At 45.0% G+C, this 21,391-nt stretch overlaps 1 long non-coding RNA gene across 1 annotated transcript; it reads left to right on the top strand.

The window, feature by feature from the left end:
• The first annotated feature begins 16,181 nt into the window (after positions 1-16,181).
• Positions 16,182-19,623, top strand: LOC133208403 (uncharacterized). The gene is made up of 2 exons (XR_009724364.1): positions 16,182-16,388; positions 19,048-19,623. It is a non-coding gene; the product is annotated as an uncharacterized LOC133208403 (long non-coding RNA).
• Positions 19,624-21,391: the final 1,768 nt, after the last annotated feature.

Genomic DNA, 21,391 nt, shown 5'->3' with positions numbered 1-21,391 from the left:
CAGTGACCTGCAGTTGAGTGGAAGCAGGCTTTTTCCATCAAACTGCCTGGATACCACACACAGAGCCCAAGTGTCAGTTTACTGCCCTGAGCCCGGCTCCTTTTCCCTAAGCTCCACAGTAATTAGACAAAGAAAACCTAAATTAACTGAACAGGCGTCGACAGCTTCCTCCAGATCACCAGTGCTACATACATGGGAATGTGTCCGAAAATGCCTCGATTGTATCTGAGGATCAGCTAAGAAAAACACTGCCAAGCCCGGCAATGTTTACTACACATTTTTTAATAGAAAAAATAATCGCCCGGTTGGTAGACCGTGTTTACCTTTCCCGAGGCATCGATTTAAATTGTTCCCATCGTAAAAATATCTATCTGTCTATCTATCTATCTATCTATCTATCTATCCATCCATCCATTCATCTTTTTCTAATTTATTTCGTATCTCTTGCTGGAGGGTCAGGGAGGCCAACGTGCCTGATCGCGTTGTAACGACCTATTCGGAAGATTTTTTTTTTCAAATACCCACGTTTTTATACGTAAACATCCTTTCCCGCTCTAGATCGGCGAACGAGTATGCTTTTTCGCCTTCTGTGGAGAGACGTCTCTCTGAATGTCACCTTGGATGACACGTCCAAGTAATTTCTGTGATCGTCAGGAGGCTAAAAGTATTAAAGGCAAGGAAATGGGGACGGGGACGTTGCCTGGACATCACTGTAACCTTGCCCCCTTTTCAGACAGTTAGTTTTGATCATTAGCAGTCAAACGGGAAGAGGCATTTACTGCCAACACAGATGTCACGATACACATAGGTTTCGTTGCTTTCTCCTCTGTGCGAAACAGGGCAGACTATGAGCAAAGCCGAGCAGGGCAGCCCTGTATCGGGGAGCCTCAGGCTGCTTCAGTCACTGCTTGTCACAGCCCTGATAGGAGAATCGGGTGTTACGCTCAGTCAACCACTTTCTACCTGTTAGCAACGTCCTGTTCTTCGCAGCAGACGCTTTTTTGAAACAGCATTAAGAAGTCTCCCAGACATAGTCCTGAGACTTTGAAAGGTGGTTTGAAATGCCTCTGATTAAACAGAAGTGCATTTGCTGTTTGGTGGAGATGTTTATTTTGGTTGGTGTATCCATTTCTAAGCTGATCCCAGCTTTGGAGCACGACTGGTTTGTTTTACCAAAGTATACGGAAATTAAACTTTTTGGCAGATTTGGTTACTCAGATGTTGTTCTATAATCATCGTTTTTATTCTAGGAAATCTCTTCATTATTGCGGTTTCAGTTTCATGTTCATAACACAGACCCCTCTGCTTCGTGGGCTAAATGAAATAAGTTAGACTAAACCAGTTAAGAAAATGGGAGACAAATATGAAAGATAAATGTTTACGGTTATTTTGGAGTCCCTATGTTTTTCCCCTTTTTGTTCTTTTTCTGTTCTTTTCCTCCCCTTTTTTAACTGCGTGCTTCAGGCTCTTTCCTCTCCTCTGAGTTCCTGCAGATGAGAAGCGTTTTTTCAATTAAAGCCGAGACTGAAACTTAAACAAATCCCTCCAGTATTGTAAAAGTGCGTTTCCTTAAGCCCTGGAGGATTTTCCTCCAACTGTCAGTTTCAGGGTGCCTGGATTTAGATCTCCATCTCCAGCGGCTGACAAACAGAGACCCTTTCCGCATGAGGGGCATGCGGGCATTTGAAGGAGCTTGGAGGAGCCGAGCAGCCGCAGCGGAGAGCCCGGCCCCGGCAGCCCGGGGCGACCGCCTGGGGAACGGGGGTAGAGGAGAGGGCAGCCGGGGGAGCAGACAGGCCAGGGATGGGAAGGGACTCTCAGAGGTCTGGCCCCGTCCTTTGTGCTGCTCCCGGGACCTCTTGACTTCTCGGGACCTCTGGCAGTAGCCGTGCGAACCCGATGTTTGTTTGGAGAGGTTTTTCCGCTTCTTTTTTTGCCACCCCCCCCCCCTTTTTTTTTTTTTTTTTTGTGTGTGTGTGTGTGTGTATGCAACGGGCAACAGGCGTGACTCTTTTTATAGACGTCTCTCTGAAGGCTGCTATCAGATAGGACCCTTTTTCTCAGTTCCTGTTGAAGGGTCGGTTTCTCTCTGCGTTCTCGAGGCAGAGGAAAAGGGGACATGGTCACGGCACCCGAGCGGTTGAGACATCTCTCATCTCAAGGGCAGAAAAGGACATTCAGTGCAAACGCAGGGGCCTACTTCAGCCTCCTACTTCAGGAAAAAAAAAACCAAACGCCAAAAGCATCACCAGACGTGCCCCCCGCACGGAGACGGCACCTATCTCCTGGTGTTTTCCTACCACAGTGTTACCTGGAATATCACCACATGGGTTTGGCTGGCTTCCCGTGAAGATACCTTGGGAAAATTTTCAGCACAGCCTAGATGTGGGGGGAGCTAAGCCTGCTGGAGGTCAAGACGCCTCCATGAAGGTAGTGATCGCGAATACTGTAGGGACATATCTTTCCTTTTCCTCCCTGCTGCATAGCTCTCCCATGCTGGGCAGCTTTGCTCAGCGCCCGAGGATGGAGGTAAAGACCAGGCAAGAGACAAAGTGTAGGCGAGAAGCAGTAGAGAAACAGGAATCTATTCGCCTTTAGTGAAGTGTTCTCCAGGGGGAAATTTGCCTCAGCAGGTGGGAGAAGAGCCAACACCCAACTCTCCCATGCTGGATACGCAGGACCACAGATCCCGGGAGTCTGCCGGCAGGGAGTCGGCATCCCGCGGTCCCCGGGGCCGCAAGACCCCTCCGAGGGGGAGTGCAAGCACTGAGCGAAGGAGGCGAGAATACATCTTCCTCCCAGACAGGTTCTGATGAAGAGACCAGAAGTTTGGTCTCTTCAATGGGCGGAAAAGTGTTTCTTATCTTTTAAACTTTCCGGGAGGCACTTACAGCCTAAGATTTTATTGCTACGTTGACCGTCCATCCCTCCCAACACCCTAGGGTATTCCCCTGCATTCAATCCCGCCCTCATCACCGCACTGGAGCTGTGACCGAAAGACACTCTGCGAGCCCGAGGTGCCCACTCCATCTGAGCTCGCTAAGCCCAGGGTTTAACAAAGCCGACTTGCACCCTGCTGCAGGGGTCTGCTGGGAGTGCCGGGGGTGTCTGACGTGATCCAGCGGACTGCCCGTCCCTTCGCCTTCTACATGCTTTCCCCCCGGGCTGGTGGGACACAGGAGGAAGGCGGCCCAGATGGGGCGTAACGCAGAGGCTCCGACTGATGGAGGGGTTCTGGCCGCCCCCCAGATACTGCGGGTGTTGAATAGCCCCTCGGAGCTGCGAGGACATCGCGGCGATCAAACCTATTACAGGCTCCGCGTATAATAATAGCGTCGGATTTATACGTGTTAGCCCCCCAGAACTTCCACACAATGTTTTGTGTGGGTAGGCTTTGCTTTTCCTATGCCAGGTGACAACGTTAAAGATTTTACCCCCTCCCGGCTGTGCAGAGCTCTGACTGAACTTCCCGGAGCATCAAAATAAACCCCCTACAGCGGTCAGGATATAGGTCACCCCTCTAAAAGGAAACACAACCCTTCCAAAAATATAAAACATCTTTGACGTAAAAAAAAAAAAAAAAAAGAAAGAAAAAAATCCCAACCCCAAACAACATTCTTTTGTCTCCGAGCATCCTCTTGTCGGTGTAAATAAAACGTGACCGGCGCGGGGTAAAACAAGAAGCGGGATGTTTCGAGATCAGAGCAGAGCGGCGAGATGCCTGCAGAGCGCGGGCAGCGGAGCAGGCAGCTGCGGGCAGGTGGAGAGTTAGGGGCAGGCCATGGTTCAGGCGGGCGGTGCGAAACAGATGGATCGCCCCCACCCCGCATATCCAGGTCGGGTGTCGGTGGTAAAGGTTGCGCAAGAGCCAGCAGCGACCTTGGGGCTCTTGGGGTTCGTTGTTTCCCTGCAAGGCTGGCAGGAGAGCCCCCCTCCCGAACCACTCCGCATACCCCACTGACAGCCGCGAGTACGGGCAAACACGGGTTGGCCCGAGATCTGAACACACGGGACGTTTTTGACTGGCTTCTCCCCCGCCCAAGTTTACATTCCGATCAAATGAGATTTCTGGCTTTACACATTGTCAATAATTTTCATACATGCGCCGACCTTAATTACTTTCCATACCATTCGCTGCAGACAAATAGTTTCAGCGGGGCGAGGGAGCCAGCCGTGCCCCCGGCTCTGGCGGAGGGCTGCTCTTTTCCCCCCTCTCGCCGCCGCTCCCCGGGACACCCCCTCCATTCCCCACGCCCTCTGGCCTCCGCCGCTCCAAACAGCATCCCTCTCCCTCAGAAACACGCATGAAAAGCTCCGCGGAACGCCCCCGGCGCCAAGCAGGGGGTCTCGGCGGGTGGGCAGCGAGGGGAGAGCCAGGCGGGGGGGCTGGCTGGGGTGACAGGCATCTCGGTAGCATCCAAACGGGTGTGGGCTAGTTTTAATTTCAGAGGAAGAAGGGCCTAGAGCTATATCCGCAGTCACCATCCTGGCCCCTCCGGGCGGCCCTGCGCGCCCCTCACCCGCGTCGCAGCTGTGCCCACGGGCCGAGGAGCAGGACTGGCCCGCAGCCCCATGTCCCGCTGCCGGGGAAGGCAATAATCAGGAGCAGGTTTCCTTGCTCTCTCCTTTTCTTTCCCCGCCTTCCCTCCCTCCCTCCCCAGTACCCCCTTCTCCTTTCGTGAGAGGTTTGCATTAATTTTTAAGTAAAGCCCATAAAACATAACGACCCACTCAAAGGTAGGGCCGAGTTACTGAGTGCCGGATTATTACATGATTTACGAACATAGTTTGGAAAAAAGTAATAATCCAAGCTCGCACCTCAGGAGCGGGGCCTGCCAAAGCTGGGCACGGCCGCGGCCCCGCCACCTCCCGCCTCGGCCACCCCCGTTAGGGCCGGTTCGCGATGCCGGGTTTACATCCACCTACCTGCCTGTCTGTTTACCTATCTATAAATCCTTTGGGGATGTATTTTCTTACAGGCTGCTTCTCCCCCCCTTTTCACATCGGTCCCTCCAAAGCCCCATATGGTCAAAGGAGGAGGATGAGGGTGATGGCACCTTCGGGGTTCTCCCCCCATCACCCTTTCTCTCTTTCCCTCCTCCATCCGGGAGGCTTTTATTGATGAGCTGCCTCCGAGCCCCGGCAAGAAATGTCCCTGAAGGGTTTAGACAATTCATCAGCCATCACTTTCGGTATCTGCTTCCTCCCTTTCAAATACCATCCTCGCACACCAAGCTAGGAGAAGGAGGGGGAGCATACTTGAGACCAGAACAGCTACATAATCAACGTCAAAAATGATACCACTGACCTTTCGGAAACATAGAGTCCGGGCCAAAAAGCCCTCCATTTGATTTACTTTTCCTCTTAAAAAAAAAAAAAAATTATATATATATATAGGCTTATTTTTTTAAACGTCCACTGCCACAATAGATACACCAGCATTTCTTGCTTCCCTAGATTCACCAGGGCTCTGCGGCGTAACAGACCCATCTCTTCCATCGCAGCAGAGGAGGGGAGACAGCAAAAAAAGGGAAGAAGTGACGTTTCAAAACGATGTCCCTTGCAACCTGCCCCCCTCCCTCCCCTCATCGACTGGGGTGGCTGTCGTCGGAGCCGCAGTGTCTCCGTGACGAGGGGGGGAGTGGGGATCCCCGGACCCCCGATGCGCTCCAGGGGAGACCCTAGCCCCCAGTGGCGTCGGGCCGGGCTTTCCGCTGGGTGGCGCTGGGCTCCTGGAAATGGGGGCTCTGGCCCCGCCTCACCTGCAGGGGCAGAGGTAGGGTTAGGGGCATCCTCCATCTCCATGAGCTCCCCCCATCCCTCGAGACCCTGCCCCACCTTCCTCCCCCGTGTGCAGCTTTCCTTAGTAGTTCTTGAGGTGGTCAATTTTAAAAATACATCTATATAGGGGGGTATTTTCTCTCCCCTCCTGCCTCCTCAGGTGAATTATGTCACTGCATGGAGAGGAAGAAGGGGTACCCCTCCAACCCCGGCCATTTCAAAGGCCCCCTTGTTTGTCTCTTGTGTCATCCCTGGCGATGACGCTAGCCATGCCTGCTTCTTACCCCGAAAATAAATTCCCTGGCTGACAGGCGGAAAGGGGCAGCGAGCTGCTGCGTGGGGGCCATGAGGACACCCCCCTTCAATCACAGCCCTCCCCGCAGCCAGGCGCGGTTTAAAGGAGCGAAAACTCTAGCCTCGTATTTGTCCCAGGGCAGGGTAATATTCTTTGCTTATAAAGACCTGCGATGCCTTCTAAACGCGAGGCTGACATCACACTTACGTTATTAAAACTTCGAGGAGAGGGTTTTTATTGCTTGGACCGAAGGGAGAGGAAGAGCGAGATTTGTTGGAGGGTTCAGGTCACATGGCCAGACATAAACCCCTTGCTCTGGGGCTGGGCGGTGAATAGGGTCTATGTGAGTCAGAGGCGCCTTCTTTCACAGCCGAGAGGGGTTCCCCGGTGCCAGGCACTCCGGGGCGAAGGCTGCTTCTCCCTCGAGACCTCCTCGGTGCAGCTTCGCATCGGGACTTCCTGGAAAGGGAAAATACTTGCGGCTGCTTGGGTACGAAAAGCGGTCTGAATGGCACGAGGGAAGAGGCAGAATAGGAGCAGTAACGAAGCGTTGTACACCTCTTCTGCACAACCAAACCGCCTTTAAAGCTGTATGTACGTGCAAAGCAACGTATCTCTTCAGGTGCCAGATACAGTTGAATGCCTTTTGCTTCCTTGATTGTCAGCCTCCAGAAAAACATAAATACAAATTACCCCCAAAAAACCAAACAACAAACAAACAAAACAAACCCAGTGGAATGGGTTTAAGGGATAATTTTTCCTTTCTTTTCCTTTTTTTTCCCCCCTTGTCCTGTAATTCTGCATAAAAAATAGATTTCCACTTTCCTCCCCCTTCGAGAACACTGTCCTTCCTTTGCTATTGCATGTGGATGCTTGTCTTTCCTTGAGTCACTACATGTGGTGTACCTAACCACTACAGTAGCACATTATTAGCAGGTGGGCTGTCTTGAACACTCTCCTTCTGAGACCTGCCCTTGCCCACCACTTGCAGCAAGGCTGGTGTAGTTGGGCACCTTAGTGGCACTGCCTGTGGTCTGGGTTTTCAGGCCACTGGGCTAGAAAGGGGCTCGTGGAGTCCCCTAGTTTGGGAAATGATGGTGTGTGGATGCAACAGTGAGTTCCTAGTATGTGGAGCTGGGCTAGATGTGGGCTTCTCTCTGCAAGTGTTTCTCCCTTTATTACTGGTGGGGACTGATGGAGACTGAGAGGATGAAGGCAGACCTTCCCAGAGGTAAAGCAGAATCTGCATCAGAAGGAACCTGCTGTGGAGTCAGACAAAAGCAGCAAGGTGGGCACCTACAGGCATGCTGACCAAGGGAATGTTAGGCATAGCATGGAGATTTGGCCAGAGGTGTGGGAGGAAGGCCTGGTCAGCAGATCCCAGTGCTTCCCAAGCTGCATCTAAGGACATACATTCTGTAATCTCACTGTAGAAGGATTCCTCTCCTAGGTGTACCTCCACTCACCAGGCAGTGAGGCTAGGGTGTGCAGCACGGATCTACGGATGCTTTTGCAGCACAACAAATAATACCCAGTGGGGGACATTGTGTGTCTCTGATCCAGTTTGCACATGAAAACAGACCTCTGTCCTCCCTGCCCTTCACTAGAGGCTCTGCTATGGGAATCACAGTGTGCACCTTCATGGGGTAGGGGCTTTGTTTCCTGCCTTCTGGTAAGACATTTGCTGAAGTGTCAGAGTCCCATCTAATGGGTAGCCTACGACTCTTATGGCTAATCATGCCTCTGATTACCTCAACAAATGAGACACAATGGCTTGGAGGCTTTGAAGACATATGAAGGAGAACAGAAAAAGAAATGAAACAGCAGCCACAGAGTGGGTGAGAGGCAGTGACTTCCCACGAGTAAGGCAGCGCAGCTCTGCTGCTACACGTGGTACAGGGGATGCAATGTCACATGTGCAGTTATTCAAATCCTGCTGTTACTTGAATTAGGCTTTTTCTTCTCCTACTCCTCCTGTTCTCACAAAGAAGAGGAAAAAAAACCAACCCCAAACAAAACAAAACAACATCAAAAAAGCTCCCCAGCTCAGTGGACCTTAATGAGGAAGGAGCATATCTGTTTAACAGAAAACACATCTGCCCTCCAAACTGAATCTTATTACAAACTCAGTCTGGGAAATGCTGGACCCATGAGGATGTGCCCTTTTCTCCAGGTTAAAAGAATGCTAGTGGAGCAACTGATTGGAAGATTAAGCTGCTGCCAAAGTTGTCCTGCCAGTAACTAATTTATTCTCCAAAGGATAACTCATTCCAACTCTCAGTATCTGCAGTCTGGATCCAGTGGGAAATTTGGCTCAGAGGAGGTAGCACGTTCAAGTCTCTGAGCTTCATGTGGAAATATGAATCAGAGGGGTGGAGTCTTGCCATTGACTTTAAAAGTTTGAGCACTTGTAGTACTCTGACTGATGCATCTCACTGGGACATTTGGCTGTAAAGATAACTAGTGGTGATATTTGTGCACATCCAGATAATGTCTCAATGGCTGGTTTTCTTTTCAATCTGTCTCTAGTTTTATTCTAAAGTTATTTTTTCTCAGAGACTGGATCTAGCCCTGTAAAGTGGCACATTCCCAGATGAAAGTTAAGTACAACAGGCTTTTTATCAATTACATAGATCCTAAATGGAGAACCATAAACTGTTTTATATATATTGATGTAGATACACATTTACATATGCATACATATACGTACAAGCTTTACCTGTGTATATTCATACATATAGCATATACCTAAAACATACATATTCATACATATAGAATATATATAAAACATTAATATAAACTCACTAGTAGGTGCAGTCCAGCCTGGCTAGCTGTGTGTTAAAGGAACTAGTGGCATGTACAATTCCTTTTCTTACCCTGGTCTTTCCTTCACCTGAAGCTTGCTCCAATTCCATCAGGGCCCATACAAGTTGTCTTTCCTTCAGCAGCAGTAGAGTTACGTTTGCAGCATCCTGTGGGTCACTGAATGATGTCAGGGTGACCAACACAGAGGTGAAGTCTCAGACAACCCATTTGAAAATGGTATTAATAATGCATGAGGTGGGTCCAATGCAACTGCATTTGTGCTGGCAGATGATGCATTTTTTACGTCCGCTTTAGGTGAAAAAGATGTGGCAGAGTAAGTATTTTCTATATAGGTGAATGGGTGATGTCTTTGGTGTGATGTGAGAGAAACTTGCCTGATTTGTGCAGTTGCTCACCTTCCCCACACATACTGCTGTCTTTTGGGGCTTCTAATGCATGTCATGATGGCACAGAGAAATTCTCAGATTTGAAGGACTTTTTTGATATTGACATTCATTATTAGTTGTCATTTGAGTAGACCACTAGGTGCCCTGTACTGCTGACAAGTTGTCTGCTTGATCTAGTAAGGCTAGATCAAGCAGATATAGCTAGATCTGGTGAGGAAGCAAGCCCGACAACAGGAGGGAGGAGAGTTGAAAGACTGAGAGAAAAGTGAACTCACCAGAACAGCTGTTCAGAGAAAGGAAAGGTGTAAAAGTTTACATGACCAGAGAAGCCAATGCTAAAACTAAACCTCTGCTCTAAACCCAGAACAATCTTGCTGGGCAGGATAACAGGTTTATTTCTCATTCTGTTGTCCTTGATTTTCCACTCACTTCCACTGCTATAAACAAGCAGTAATTCAGCTAAGTTAATGAAATTGCATCAGTGCTAGTCTGGTATACAGATCTTACTGAAACCAATAGAAATATTACTGTTAACATGAGTAAAAGCAGGAATAAAACCCCCCTCAAAGCTTTCCACATTTTGCATGTAATTTATGTAGAAGCATTAATCAGTAGTAATATCTCAGTGCTATTGGAACAATGCAGAGGCATTGAAAAAAGTGGAAGTGGTGCAAGTTATTTTTGGGCTCATGCCATTGGGTGCAGTCCATTTCTGTGGCCATGAGCTGGTTCCCCATGAAACCACAATGAGAGGGTGTTCGATTGGCCTTGCTGTCAGGAGCTGGGGTGGAGTTTGAAGTAGATGACAAGTGCATTAGAAAAAATAAATATAAGTGGAATGCTTGGGAAGTTAACTCAGCCAGAGCTAGAAAATCATTTGGACTGCTGTGAGGAGGAATATTTGAAAAAGTGATTCAGTAGGAAAATGCTTGGATTGGCTATTAATCCCCAGTGCTGAGCAAATTTTTCTGTATTTCTGTAATTATATTATTGCCAGCTACTGTGGGACAAATGACAAACAACATCTGGTCACAAAGCCTTTCAGAGTGGTGGAAAAATCACTATAGCAGCAATTAAAATGCTTAAAGCCAAAGAATAAACCAGCATGCAGCGATAGAATGAAAGAGAGCACACTGTACCGTCAGCGATTTTTCCCCTCCAGTTTTAAATACAGCAATACCAGTCTCAGTTGTGTGACCCACAGTAGGTGCTTTCTCAGGGGGTTCTTGCAGCCTCTCCTGACCCATCAAACTCAGCAGTGCTTTTGCCTCAGAGTTTGAATGAACCTATATGAAGCTTCATGTGTTCAACAGCTTCAGAAGCTGTTGTTCTGATGAAAAATACACATTTCAATTGATGTTTCAGCGTTTTTGATAAAATATCTTTAGAATTAGTAAACTGAAAATACTTCGGTTTGTTGGTTTGTTTGTTTGTTTGTTCCTATGTGGCGTTCTTTGCTCTCCCACTTTTTCCTGATTTTCTTCCTTTTTTTTTTCTTCTTATTCAAGTGAATAAACAGAGAATGAAAACACAGTGGTGAAAACTGTTTCCAGTTTGTCTTACTTTTGAACACCTTATGCATATACTTAATTTATAGGTTTACCCAGATAACTCTTGAACAAAAATAAAGATCCCACAGTTACCTACGTATATACATATATAATTTTATACCCAACACGTATGAAGAAACATGGGTGGATGTTTTCAACTCAAGCCATTCATTTTTTTTCAGTTTAGACAAAACCATTTAAAAAGTCTTTTCAATAGCTGAGGTGTATACATCAGCTGAATGATTACCTTTAAACTTTTGAAACTATATTTCAGCAACAATTTCCTTGTCTACAACTTTACAAGGCTGTAAATAGCCCCTGTGTGCATAATGAATTCTGACATCATAGGCCAGGGTTCTTATACACAGCAGGTTTTCCAGAACTTTTATTAGCAAGTTACACCTTGAGGCGAAACTAAACCCCCCAACTTTCTATTATAAATGTTACAATAAAATGTTCCTTTGAGTTTTCCTAAAGCTCAATGTTCCTTCTTTCTTCCCATTCCAAGTCATTCTTTCTGCAGTGTATATGGATTTGATACAGTCAGATTACATGGAAAATGTGTTTTGCTGCAGACATATTGGATATTAGGTATTGTTACAAGGCATTTTTTATGGCTAGGCTTGCAGGACCAGTGTAACAAGGTGATAAATAACAAGATTTCTTGCTCTTACAATACTGTAGCCATGGCTATTGCTATTCCTGCATGATGCATGTGCGCTGATTTTATTTGTACAAGTGCTGGGTGCAACGAAGCTCCAGTATGTTACAACTGGGGACTGAGAGGAGAAAGAGTCAAATGATTTTTTTCAGAAGATTGAAGAGATATAGGCAGGGATTATCTTGCAATGAAACTGTTCCTTGTAGCCTGCCTGTGTTTCTTTTCACCCACTGTTGTGGTTAGGCCACCTAACAGTGCCGTTCTTGGTTCATATGTGCAACACCACAAAGCTGATGCAGCTATATTAGGTCTTTGTGCTCTGCATTTCCACAGTGTGGTGCACAGCAAAGCCAGGCTTTCAGGATATGTACATATCAAACTAGATAAAATACTATTGTACATGTGATTTCCTTTTGAATGTTAGTGCATTCCTGGCAGCTAGAAGTGGTTACAATTAGAGAAAATGAAGAGAGATCTCTTTTGTCCTCTGCATTGCCACTAGGCAAAGCCACTTCATCACAGATTTCTGGACAGTAGGGTAGCTCAGGTGATGGGGATGCTTGAATTACTTAAGAAAGTGCTTCAATATATGCTGGTTGCTAATCATAGGCTTTAAGTATTTTCTGAAGCAGACTGCATGCCTAGATGAAAAATGCAAATGGTGGCATGTCCTTACTGCATAACTTTTCACAGCTCTTCCTTCTCAGAAAGGATTTAATGACAGCATGACAACACTTCACTGTGCACAAGAATAAGAAATAAGACTAAGACTAAAACTAAGATTAAGAAACAAGAAACTTAGGTAAGGTGAATGTGTTTGCTCTTGCAGTTTGCCTTTGAAAGTTTTTGTACAGACATCTGCTTACTGAATGTGTGAAGCTGTCAAGCAGCCATGCAAGCACCCCCACTGCTGTTTTTAACACTAGTTTCCCCCTAATTTTCCATTTTGTATATGCTTATATGTTTCTGGGTCTCTCCTAGTCTGAATTACTGTGTTTCTTATCTATGAAATACATGAGTCTCACCTACAGACTATGTATCTAAGTCAAAAGGGCTCTATCTAAACACTCCCTTTGGGCCTTTAGGCTGAGAAGATGTGGACAGTGCAGAGCCACTTTCTCTTTGGATTCCACTTCACCCAGGTCCGTGGAAAAGCAGAATTCTCATGTGAGAGGATCAAGGCAAGTGTAGGCAGCACCATATCCCACAGCTAACACCTGAGCTCCTATGGAGCTGCAAAATTCCCTACAAATCTCTGTCAGGCAACCAATTTTCTAGCAAACTGATACTCCTCTCCTTTTACAGAATCATCAAGCAAACATAAAAAATGATGAGAGTTTTGCTTGGCCCGTTTCCTATGGCAGCAAAACATCTTCCTAGCATTGCCCCTCCTCCTCCCCAGCATACTGTATGTTTCATTGTTGTTGAAGTAGGTTATCTAGAGGTCAGTAGGCTAACAGGGTGTTTGGATTTCCTAAAATTGTGCCTGTCCTCAAACGTGGCAAAGTGGATTGTTTACACACCACTCCATGAACCTGGACCGCACACTAAAAGCTGCACACAATGCTGCTATTTCTGCTTCTGTGCTCCCTTCCCCCTAGACGTAGGTATTTCAGCTTTCAGGGGGGGCTCATTAAGGTTCATAAAACACAGTAAAGAAACTGGCTGGAGACACTCGTAATTCTACAGGTCCACCATGTGGGATATGCAGTAAATAAATAAATAAATAAAAGCATAGCTAGAAAGAGATGTCCTCAATAAAAGACTTAATTGAAAGCAGCCCTGATGGTCAAAATGGTATTGAGAGGAAGGAACTACCGTGACACTCAGGTTTGCATTTGTTTCCTCCGACACTGATTTCCTGTATGGCTTTGAGCGAGGCACTTAATTTCTTCAGAGGTCCATTTCCTATCCATAAAATGGGGATAATAAGACTGCTTTTCTTTTATTGTCTTTTATCTTACCTATTTGGACTGTGAGTCCTTCTGCACAGGGCTTGTCTCTAACTAGCTAAGTGTTGTGGTTTAACTAAGACTATGCATTTGAATAGTTGGTTTAAGGTACCAGTGTTACACTGTCAGAAGCCAGGCAGTACCTTTGCTCTTTTCGGCAGCTCTGGGGTTGAAGAGGGTTTTATTATCAAGTGCAGGACAGGGTGTTAGGTTCTGTTCTTCTTCGTGGGCCAGTCAAAAAGCCCCTTTGAAAGAGCTCACTTCAGTCACTGAGACCAATCTGGGGGCTTGACTGAGAACTACTTTATTCTTATTTAACTCCAGTGTACTTGCACTGAAATAATTTCAGTGGTTTCACAGATTTTGCTTTTTTATTTTCTTCTGTGTTTGCTCAGTAAAAGTATACCCATCAAAGATTGGCCCAACTCATATTTTAAACTGGAAACTTTCCACTAATGTCAACAGCTTTGGACTGACTACTAGAAACAAGAAAGAACCTACTCCAAAAATAATTTTTAACTTTTAAAGTAGTTATAACCATAAAAAAGCCCTAGTTGCAGGGAGTGACATTTGTATGGCTTTGTGCTCTTCTTAAATTCAATATTCAACCTTAATCTTAACTTTGGCTTCTGTTCCATCTAGAAAATATAGCATGTGTACATAATACTTGTGCCTTTCCTTTTCTGCCATAAGAATAACATTAGAAATCCCACATTACAAGTTCACTTACTTGGGATTGTGACCCAAGCGTTATATGTACGAAAGACTATAGGTGTATGGGGCAGAAATTTTGGGGCAGAAAAGTCAGGAGTTAGTTTTGGAGATGCTGAAATATCATAGGAATTTTCAAAATTTCTACTTCTGCCTCAAGGGTACAGAAAGTTAAGGAACCCTTACTGGAATATTGAAAAACACGTACTAAATTAAGCTTATGAGGTTCACATCATTCTTTTTGTTACAGCTTCATATTCTTTTCCTTCTTGTGTGCATTCCTGGTACCCAGCTGGGAACCACCCATGATCACTGTGGTGAGCATCAAGCAGCTCAAGGAATCCATCTGCGTTCTGAAGAATTAGACTATGTGGCAAAGTAGTAGCCATTCCTTATAGCTAATTTCTATCATGTCCACTTTTAATTGTGCCTGCATCAGAAGAGTGCAGAAAAGGTGCTATAACATTAGGAACTACAACAGGGACTAAGAACCTAGCATCCAGCCCAAACATACACTAAATCAACATGAGGAGCCACTGAAGGACCGCCACCTGCTTGCTATGCTGAAGAGACTGGTCTAAGAAAACATAAAGACGGTGGATGGAAATGTTCTGAGCCTGAGCAGCACAGTTATTTTCAATATACTGCTGATTAAGGCAAACCATAAAAACAAGGATGGGCCAAACACTGAGGCTGTGACTATGCTGGGGGGCTTTCTATGGCTTGCAAGCAGAGGGGTTGTTGTAGTGCTTGTGTGATTTTTAGAACTAAATGGCTAATGAGTAGATGTAGTACCTATCTCTTGTTGTACCTATCTCTTCTGGATAATCTGGAAAAGACAGGAGTTATCTTTAGCAGAAAGTGGTCTGTCTGAAGGTCATAGTTGCTTGTGTTTTGGAACATATGGCTTAGTTCTTGGTATCTTTGAAGTTAAAGTTGAGTGATTCCTTATTAATATGATGTTAATTAAAACTAATTGAGGCAGAGGGTGTAAGACAAGTAGTGGTTTTCAGGGAACCTCTGAAGGACTTTTCCCAGGAGAAGGAGGTGCTATGAGTGCACTGGCTAAAATACTGAGAGAGGAAGGGTTGTTGTTGGACAGAGGGGCTGTTGGTGATTTGTGGCTGCCTTCTAAAGGGAACTAGCCCTCAGACTGTTTCCCTGTTGTTCTGGCTAGTAGGACAGATGCTTAGGCCACAATTGGAGATACTTCCATTCCCGTCATGGGAAGATGAGCTGTAATGGTGTTCCTCTGAGTGCTTTTAATTAGGTCAGTTCTGAGGTCCCACAACCAGGTGTGACTCTTCCCAGACTAGAAATAAATCTGAGGCTTGGGGAAGTCACAACTTCTGTCACTACTTTAAGCAGAGAGGCAGGCAGGGACTGTTAGATGCCAGAGAGGAATGATGTTGAGCAAAGGGGCCTAACAGAGTTGCTCTGATCTAGGCTTGAAGGGTGAAGTCTTTAGAGTCCACAGGTAAATGAGTATCCTGGCACCTGTGGAAGGGTAGTGGGGAGCTGTATGGAAGCCATTAGAGAAACAGGACTGAGAGCAATAGGGCAGTGAGCTGAGCACTTGACATCACTCTACACTAATGCCACAGGTATGGCAATAAAAAAGAAGAATTCAAAGCTTTAGACCACAGCCAATGCTATGATATAAGAGGTATCACAGAGGCCTGGCAGATGGGTTGTATGATTGCTATATTAGAATGAATTGCTGTGGAAGAAAGATGGGGAAATGTAAGGGAAGAGTTGCACTGCATGCCAAGAATACAAATACTTTCTCCAGAGGAGAAGGGATGAGTGGCAAGTTTACTGAATGCTTCTAGGTAATAAAAGATCCAGAAGTCTCTTGGAGGTCAGAAAACTGAGTGGAGAAGTTTTATTAAAAAGTATAACACGACAAAACTAATCAAATTGTTGGAGAGTGCTGAGAATATTTAACTGTGTAGGAATGTGGAGAAGGCAGTAAAAGAAGATGCCATTATATTTCTGGCTTTTATTGTTTGGAGGAACTCACAAAGAAGCTGAAGCTCTGAGGAAATTTAAATGAGGAGGATCACCTGAAATAGCTTGAAAATGGTGGTAGTGGAGCACCTGACCTCCAAGAAAATGAATATGTTAAAGCAATAGAGGGGGACAATAGACTTGAAAAAAGTAGTCCTAAATAGGCTAGTTAGTGGGACTGCTTTGAGAAGATGCCTGGCTTCTAGGTCAAAGAAGGTAAAGAGTATTAGCTGATTTGTTTCCCACTTCTTTGCTCCTTTTCAGTTCTAAGCATCTATTTCCTTTCTTATGACACTGGTTCTGTGCATTTGTCTGTCATCTTGAGGCTTTTAGCATTTTTCGTATCCATATAATACATAAACATCCAGGGTTAAAGAAATAATTCTACACATTGCCTTCACAAAGGTGTTCAGTTGCTGAGAATGGGGATGCGTGTGAAAGGTAAGTCATAATTTCCTTCTACTCATGAACCCAGCCTGATTAATTTATTTTGGTCTACTTAACACTTAGCCCGCAAAAGTGACTTCAAAAGATCCTCCAGTCTGTCACTGCCAGTGTGCTCTCCTCTGGGAGTGGAGACATGAGCAGTAGCCAGGTGTGTCCTGGTGTTATCTTAAAAAGCACCTGCAGGCTGCAGTGTTGCCTTGATTATCTGCACACCTCTACAGACACTCTGCTTAGTTTTGCTCATAATGGGTGTACCCATCACCAGCTGTAGAAACGAGACGGGGAAAAGCCAGCAGAAGAGACTAGTCAGATATTTCGGTCAGTGTTGTTCAAGTTAGTGGGAGGGAAGAATAATGTGGGTGTTTTGTTAGTTCTGTGTTTTTGTTTCTACCATGTAGCTCTATCAGACACAGTGTGTAAGGGCTGGTGATGTTCCTGTTGAAAGGTAAACCCACCTTGGCTTAGAAATGGCCTTTATCTACAAGCATCAAGCTATTCGCTCTGATCAAAAGTTGTTCAGCTTTGTGTTCAAGTAAAATAGAATTCTTTTCCTTCCATTTGAAAGCATGTATGTAGTGTCTTAAGACCAGAATGAAGGTCAGATGACTTCTGAAGGCATAGCTTCCACTTTTGTAAGGGTTGATGATGGAAAAGAGATTGTGTTGAATCTGAGCTTCCCAGTCTGTGTAGGAAAAGGTTAGCATGTCCAGAAACATGTTGCTGAAGAACATGGAAAACTGCATATCTCAAGAAAGGGAAATTGACACACTAAACATTTGGATAGGAGGAAAAAAATATTCTCTTAACTGGTATGTGAGTGGTTGTTGGGTTTTTTGTTTGTTTGCTTGTGGATTTTTTAATTTTTTTTTTCTTTCTTTCTTTTTTTCTCTTCTTCGATGCCAGTATGACTTTGCTTAGCTCGGGACAAAGGTATCGCACTTGGTGGGTCAGATTTGGAAGTCATGGCATCAGAAGATGGGGTACCCCCAGTTCCCTATGGAGGTGAGCACCTAGGCAGGTTCTTGGTAAACCCAGTCCCCAGGTCTGGTACAGGCACAAATCAAGGTATGTGCACCACCTTGCTGTGCCACTGGTCTCTGCTCAGCTGAGTGGGAATCAAAAGGAATTATTTTGATGCTTTGCTGGAGTCCCAGGCTGTTCAGTGCTATCATGAATTCTCCTATCTAGAAAGCAGTTGAACAAGAAGAAATGATGCTTTACTGAAAGGTGCCCTCTGTTACAGCTGACCTGATGAATTTGCCAGGTAGTGTTTCTATGTTTGGATTGTGTTGTAGAGAAGCACTGTGCAGTCAGTCCTTGGATGAAGCCAGGCTTAGGGCTTAAGAAGTACATTGCGTGGACTGTGGGCTGAAGGAGAAATTATGAATCTGGAGAGCTCAAGGATGTTCTATCAGTCTTGAGTGGTGTGACTGTCAGACGTGGGGGTGGAGATCTGAATGTTGCAACAAAGTCAGAAGTCTAGAAAACAAGCAAAATCCTGTGGGAGTCTACCCAATGGGGCATTCTTGCTTGGTTGCAAGGAGACTTCTGACGGGAGCAAATCAAATCACCTATATCCTACCAGCCTAATCTAATGGCCCTTGGGTTATTAGAAGAGGCAATTAACAGCTGGACTCTTTCCACATTCATCACAATATTCAAGAGGCTGTAGAGTTTTATTGTATTCTGAGGTGATTTCCTCCCTTCCCCCCCCCCCCCCCAAATGTGTTGACTCTAGTATATTATTGTTAACTACTACAGAGCAGTGCTTCCACGGTGAGATACTTTTTTAACCAGGTCTTGCAAACTGATCCCTGCCAAGTCAATTTGAAGTCTTTGTTTTGCTGCTTTTGCAGGAGTCTTGTATTTTCCGGTAAATGTGCAGGATAATACCTTTTTTTTGGACCACAGTATTTTCCCACTGAGCTGTGTCTTGTCCACAGCCCTTAACATACCTAAAGGAAGGGGTGGGGAAAAAAAAAGCAGAGTCCTCACCTGCAAGCATACAAATAAACTGTTTCACTAGGATGTCCACTTTTATCCAAAGGGGCTTCCTGGTGGACACGGCTGGGCTTACAGCTGAGAACTTTACTTCCATGCTGCAGATGTCATCTTCCTGTTATGAGTCGTGTTTTGCATTTTTCTTCACATAAAAAAAAATGCATAGGTCTAGATATATCCACCTGAATCTGAACTGCTTGTGATACTGCCTGCGTCTCCTGCTAGGGCTGGCTGCATAGGTCAGCATTTCCAGAACTGATATACCTGGGAAGCATTTGAACCCATATTTGGGAATCTGAATTGGTGGCCAGCTTTTTTTTTTTTCTTTGAAAGGATCTAAAGGAGATGTCGCTACCACTAAAACCAGTGCCAGCTCTGGGTTCTCAGGTCTGACAGGAACAAATGCCTGTTTTTATTTCCTCCACAGTTCCATTCCAGTTCCACAAAAATCCAAAAGGAAATTCTGCAACATGGGAAATACTAGAAGTCTGATCCAAAGCATGTTGAAATGCATGCAAATCACTATGATGGGCTTTGGATCAGGTCCTAAGTAAAGTAATTCTTGAACTGTCACCTCTGGTCATAATGGCCCTTTATTCTGTCTCTTTAATGACAAATGATTTTGTTATAAGAAGCCTTATGTAATTTCTGGCATGGTTAGACCTCATATACGAAAGGTGTGTAATCTTAGAAATGCTCTAGCTGGTTTCTTGGGTTGTGTAACAAATAATTATGGAATCTCGCTGAGTCTTGCTTTATTATTATAGAGCTCCAGGCTTTTACCCCCATTTGCTTTACATGCTTGTTAATATTTAAGCTATCTTGTAGCTTGGGTAATTTGTAATGACTTTTTTGTTACTGAAGCTAATATTAAACAAAAGTTGTTGGGGGGGGGAAAGGTGTGATGGAGGAGTTGTTTTTCTGAAAGTGCTTTTCCTAATTTTAATAGCTTTTGGCCGATTTGCAAATACAAATATGAAATAGAAAGCTCTTCCAAAGCTTTTCTTGTGTGCTTCTCTGGCTAATCAAGAATGCCCAGCACCACTCTTCTCAACAGATTGGGCAATGGTGGACAAGCAAGTTTGCCAGGAAGAATACTCTTGTATGAAATATAGATATCTCTTTAAAATGGTGGTTTTGCATACTAAAACTAAAGCTCCAGCCAAAAAACTATTAAAACAGAGGAGGTCTTCTGACTACAGAAAGTATCCAGGCCTATAGAGAGGGCCCAAAGACTTCAGCCACCCTTTGCTATAAAACAAGGTGGAAAAGATAGCTCTTGTTCCTGCTGCTTTTGTCCCATCCTGCTGAACCATAGACTCTTTCTCTGTCAGCTCTAATTAAACCCCAAGGATTTTCCAGTTACATCTGTGGTTTCTTTTCAGGGTCAGAAGAACCAGAAAATTTTTGTGTAAAATTGGAGTTAGTCTTGAGCTGGGCTGGTGCTTCTGCTCGCACAGGTGGTAGCCAAGGCTTCAAGAATGGTATGTCCAACTACAAATGATCCTGGTACCATCTGAACGGCTTCAGGCATGACTCGCTATCCTCACCCTGCTTCCACCAGTTTTCATGGTGGTCTTCAAGGGGAACTGAGGTCAGTGTGCTGCATGACTTACAAAATTCCATACTGCTTACTTAAAGACAAAGGGACAGAGCTACACACCTAATAGTGATGACACTCATAGGTCCAAGCTGACCTGCTGAAGTTGGGATATGTCTGGCTTTTTGATACATAACTCAAATGGTTAAAAACTCTAAATAATACTTCAGGTAGGCTCTGAAACAACACAACACAGGAGTGAGCCTTTAATTTTGCTTATGGAAACCAAAGATCCAAAGCTAGTTGCATTTCATGACTACCAATTTATATTTATTTGGATAATATGGGTCCGTGGTATACTCAGCACTCAAATCCTGTATGTAGTTGCAGGCCTCCCACCCTTGTGCATTTACTACCACATCTATCTATCACAACAAAGTACAGTAAATGTGGAAGAGGTTCACAAGTATGATCAAGATGAGTAATGATTCTGAGTCATCTTCAACACGTGACTTGGAAGGTGATATGATACAGGTCTCAAGCTGTGACAGAAAAGCTTAGGGGAAAGGCTGAAAAACTCTCCCAGATGACATTCATTGATCCTGTGGTCTGTTTTGGGTGGCACATGGACAGCAAAATAGCAAAAGATGTTTCTTTGCATGAACAAATCTAACTGGACTTGAATTGAAGAACAAGTCATGGACTCAAAAAAGTGACAGGACAAAACTGTGAAGGAAAGGTTCTTCAGGGCTATTAAGCACAAGGGTCCTGTTTTGGCTCAGGAATATCATAAGCAGCAAGAAAGTGTAGGAAATACTTTGGAAATACGTTTCCCTTCTGTTGAACATGCCCTAAGCTGTAGAAAGTAGGTACGGTGGAGACAGGACCATGGGTTAGGTGGATTCTTACTTTGACATAGGATAGGTGATTTTTTAAATTTCACATATTTGGGGATTTTGGAATTGAGTTTTTTGGAATTGATTTTTCCTATGAAAAGATGCCTAACAATTAGCACAATGTAGCTTGGTGTTTCTTATGATATTTTCCATTAATTATGGGTCCATTGGAAACAGCTAGATGGGTTGGATGTAAACTTGGGCTTTAAGTGAGACATATTTGAGCTTCACAGGGTGTGTTGGAGTTCATTTGAACAGAGCCAGGGAAGAGGTAATTCTCCTGGCAAGGCATGCTGGAGGTAGTCTGGCAAGCCTGTCTGCCCTGCTTGGGTCTT

Source organism: Neopsephotus bourkii, unplaced genomic scaffold (genome assembly GCF_033783945.1).
Source record: "Neopsephotus bourkii isolate Nb327-2 ecotype Australia unplaced genomic scaffold, CSIRO-AGI_Nbou_v1 NB_272, whole genome shotgun sequence".
NCBI classification, from domain to species: Eukaryota; Metazoa; Chordata; class Aves; order Psittaciformes; family Psittacidae; genus Neopsephotus; species Neopsephotus bourkii.
The sequence above is the reverse complement of the archived record's forward strand: the minus strand, read 5'-3'. Positions and strand labels throughout refer to the sequence as shown.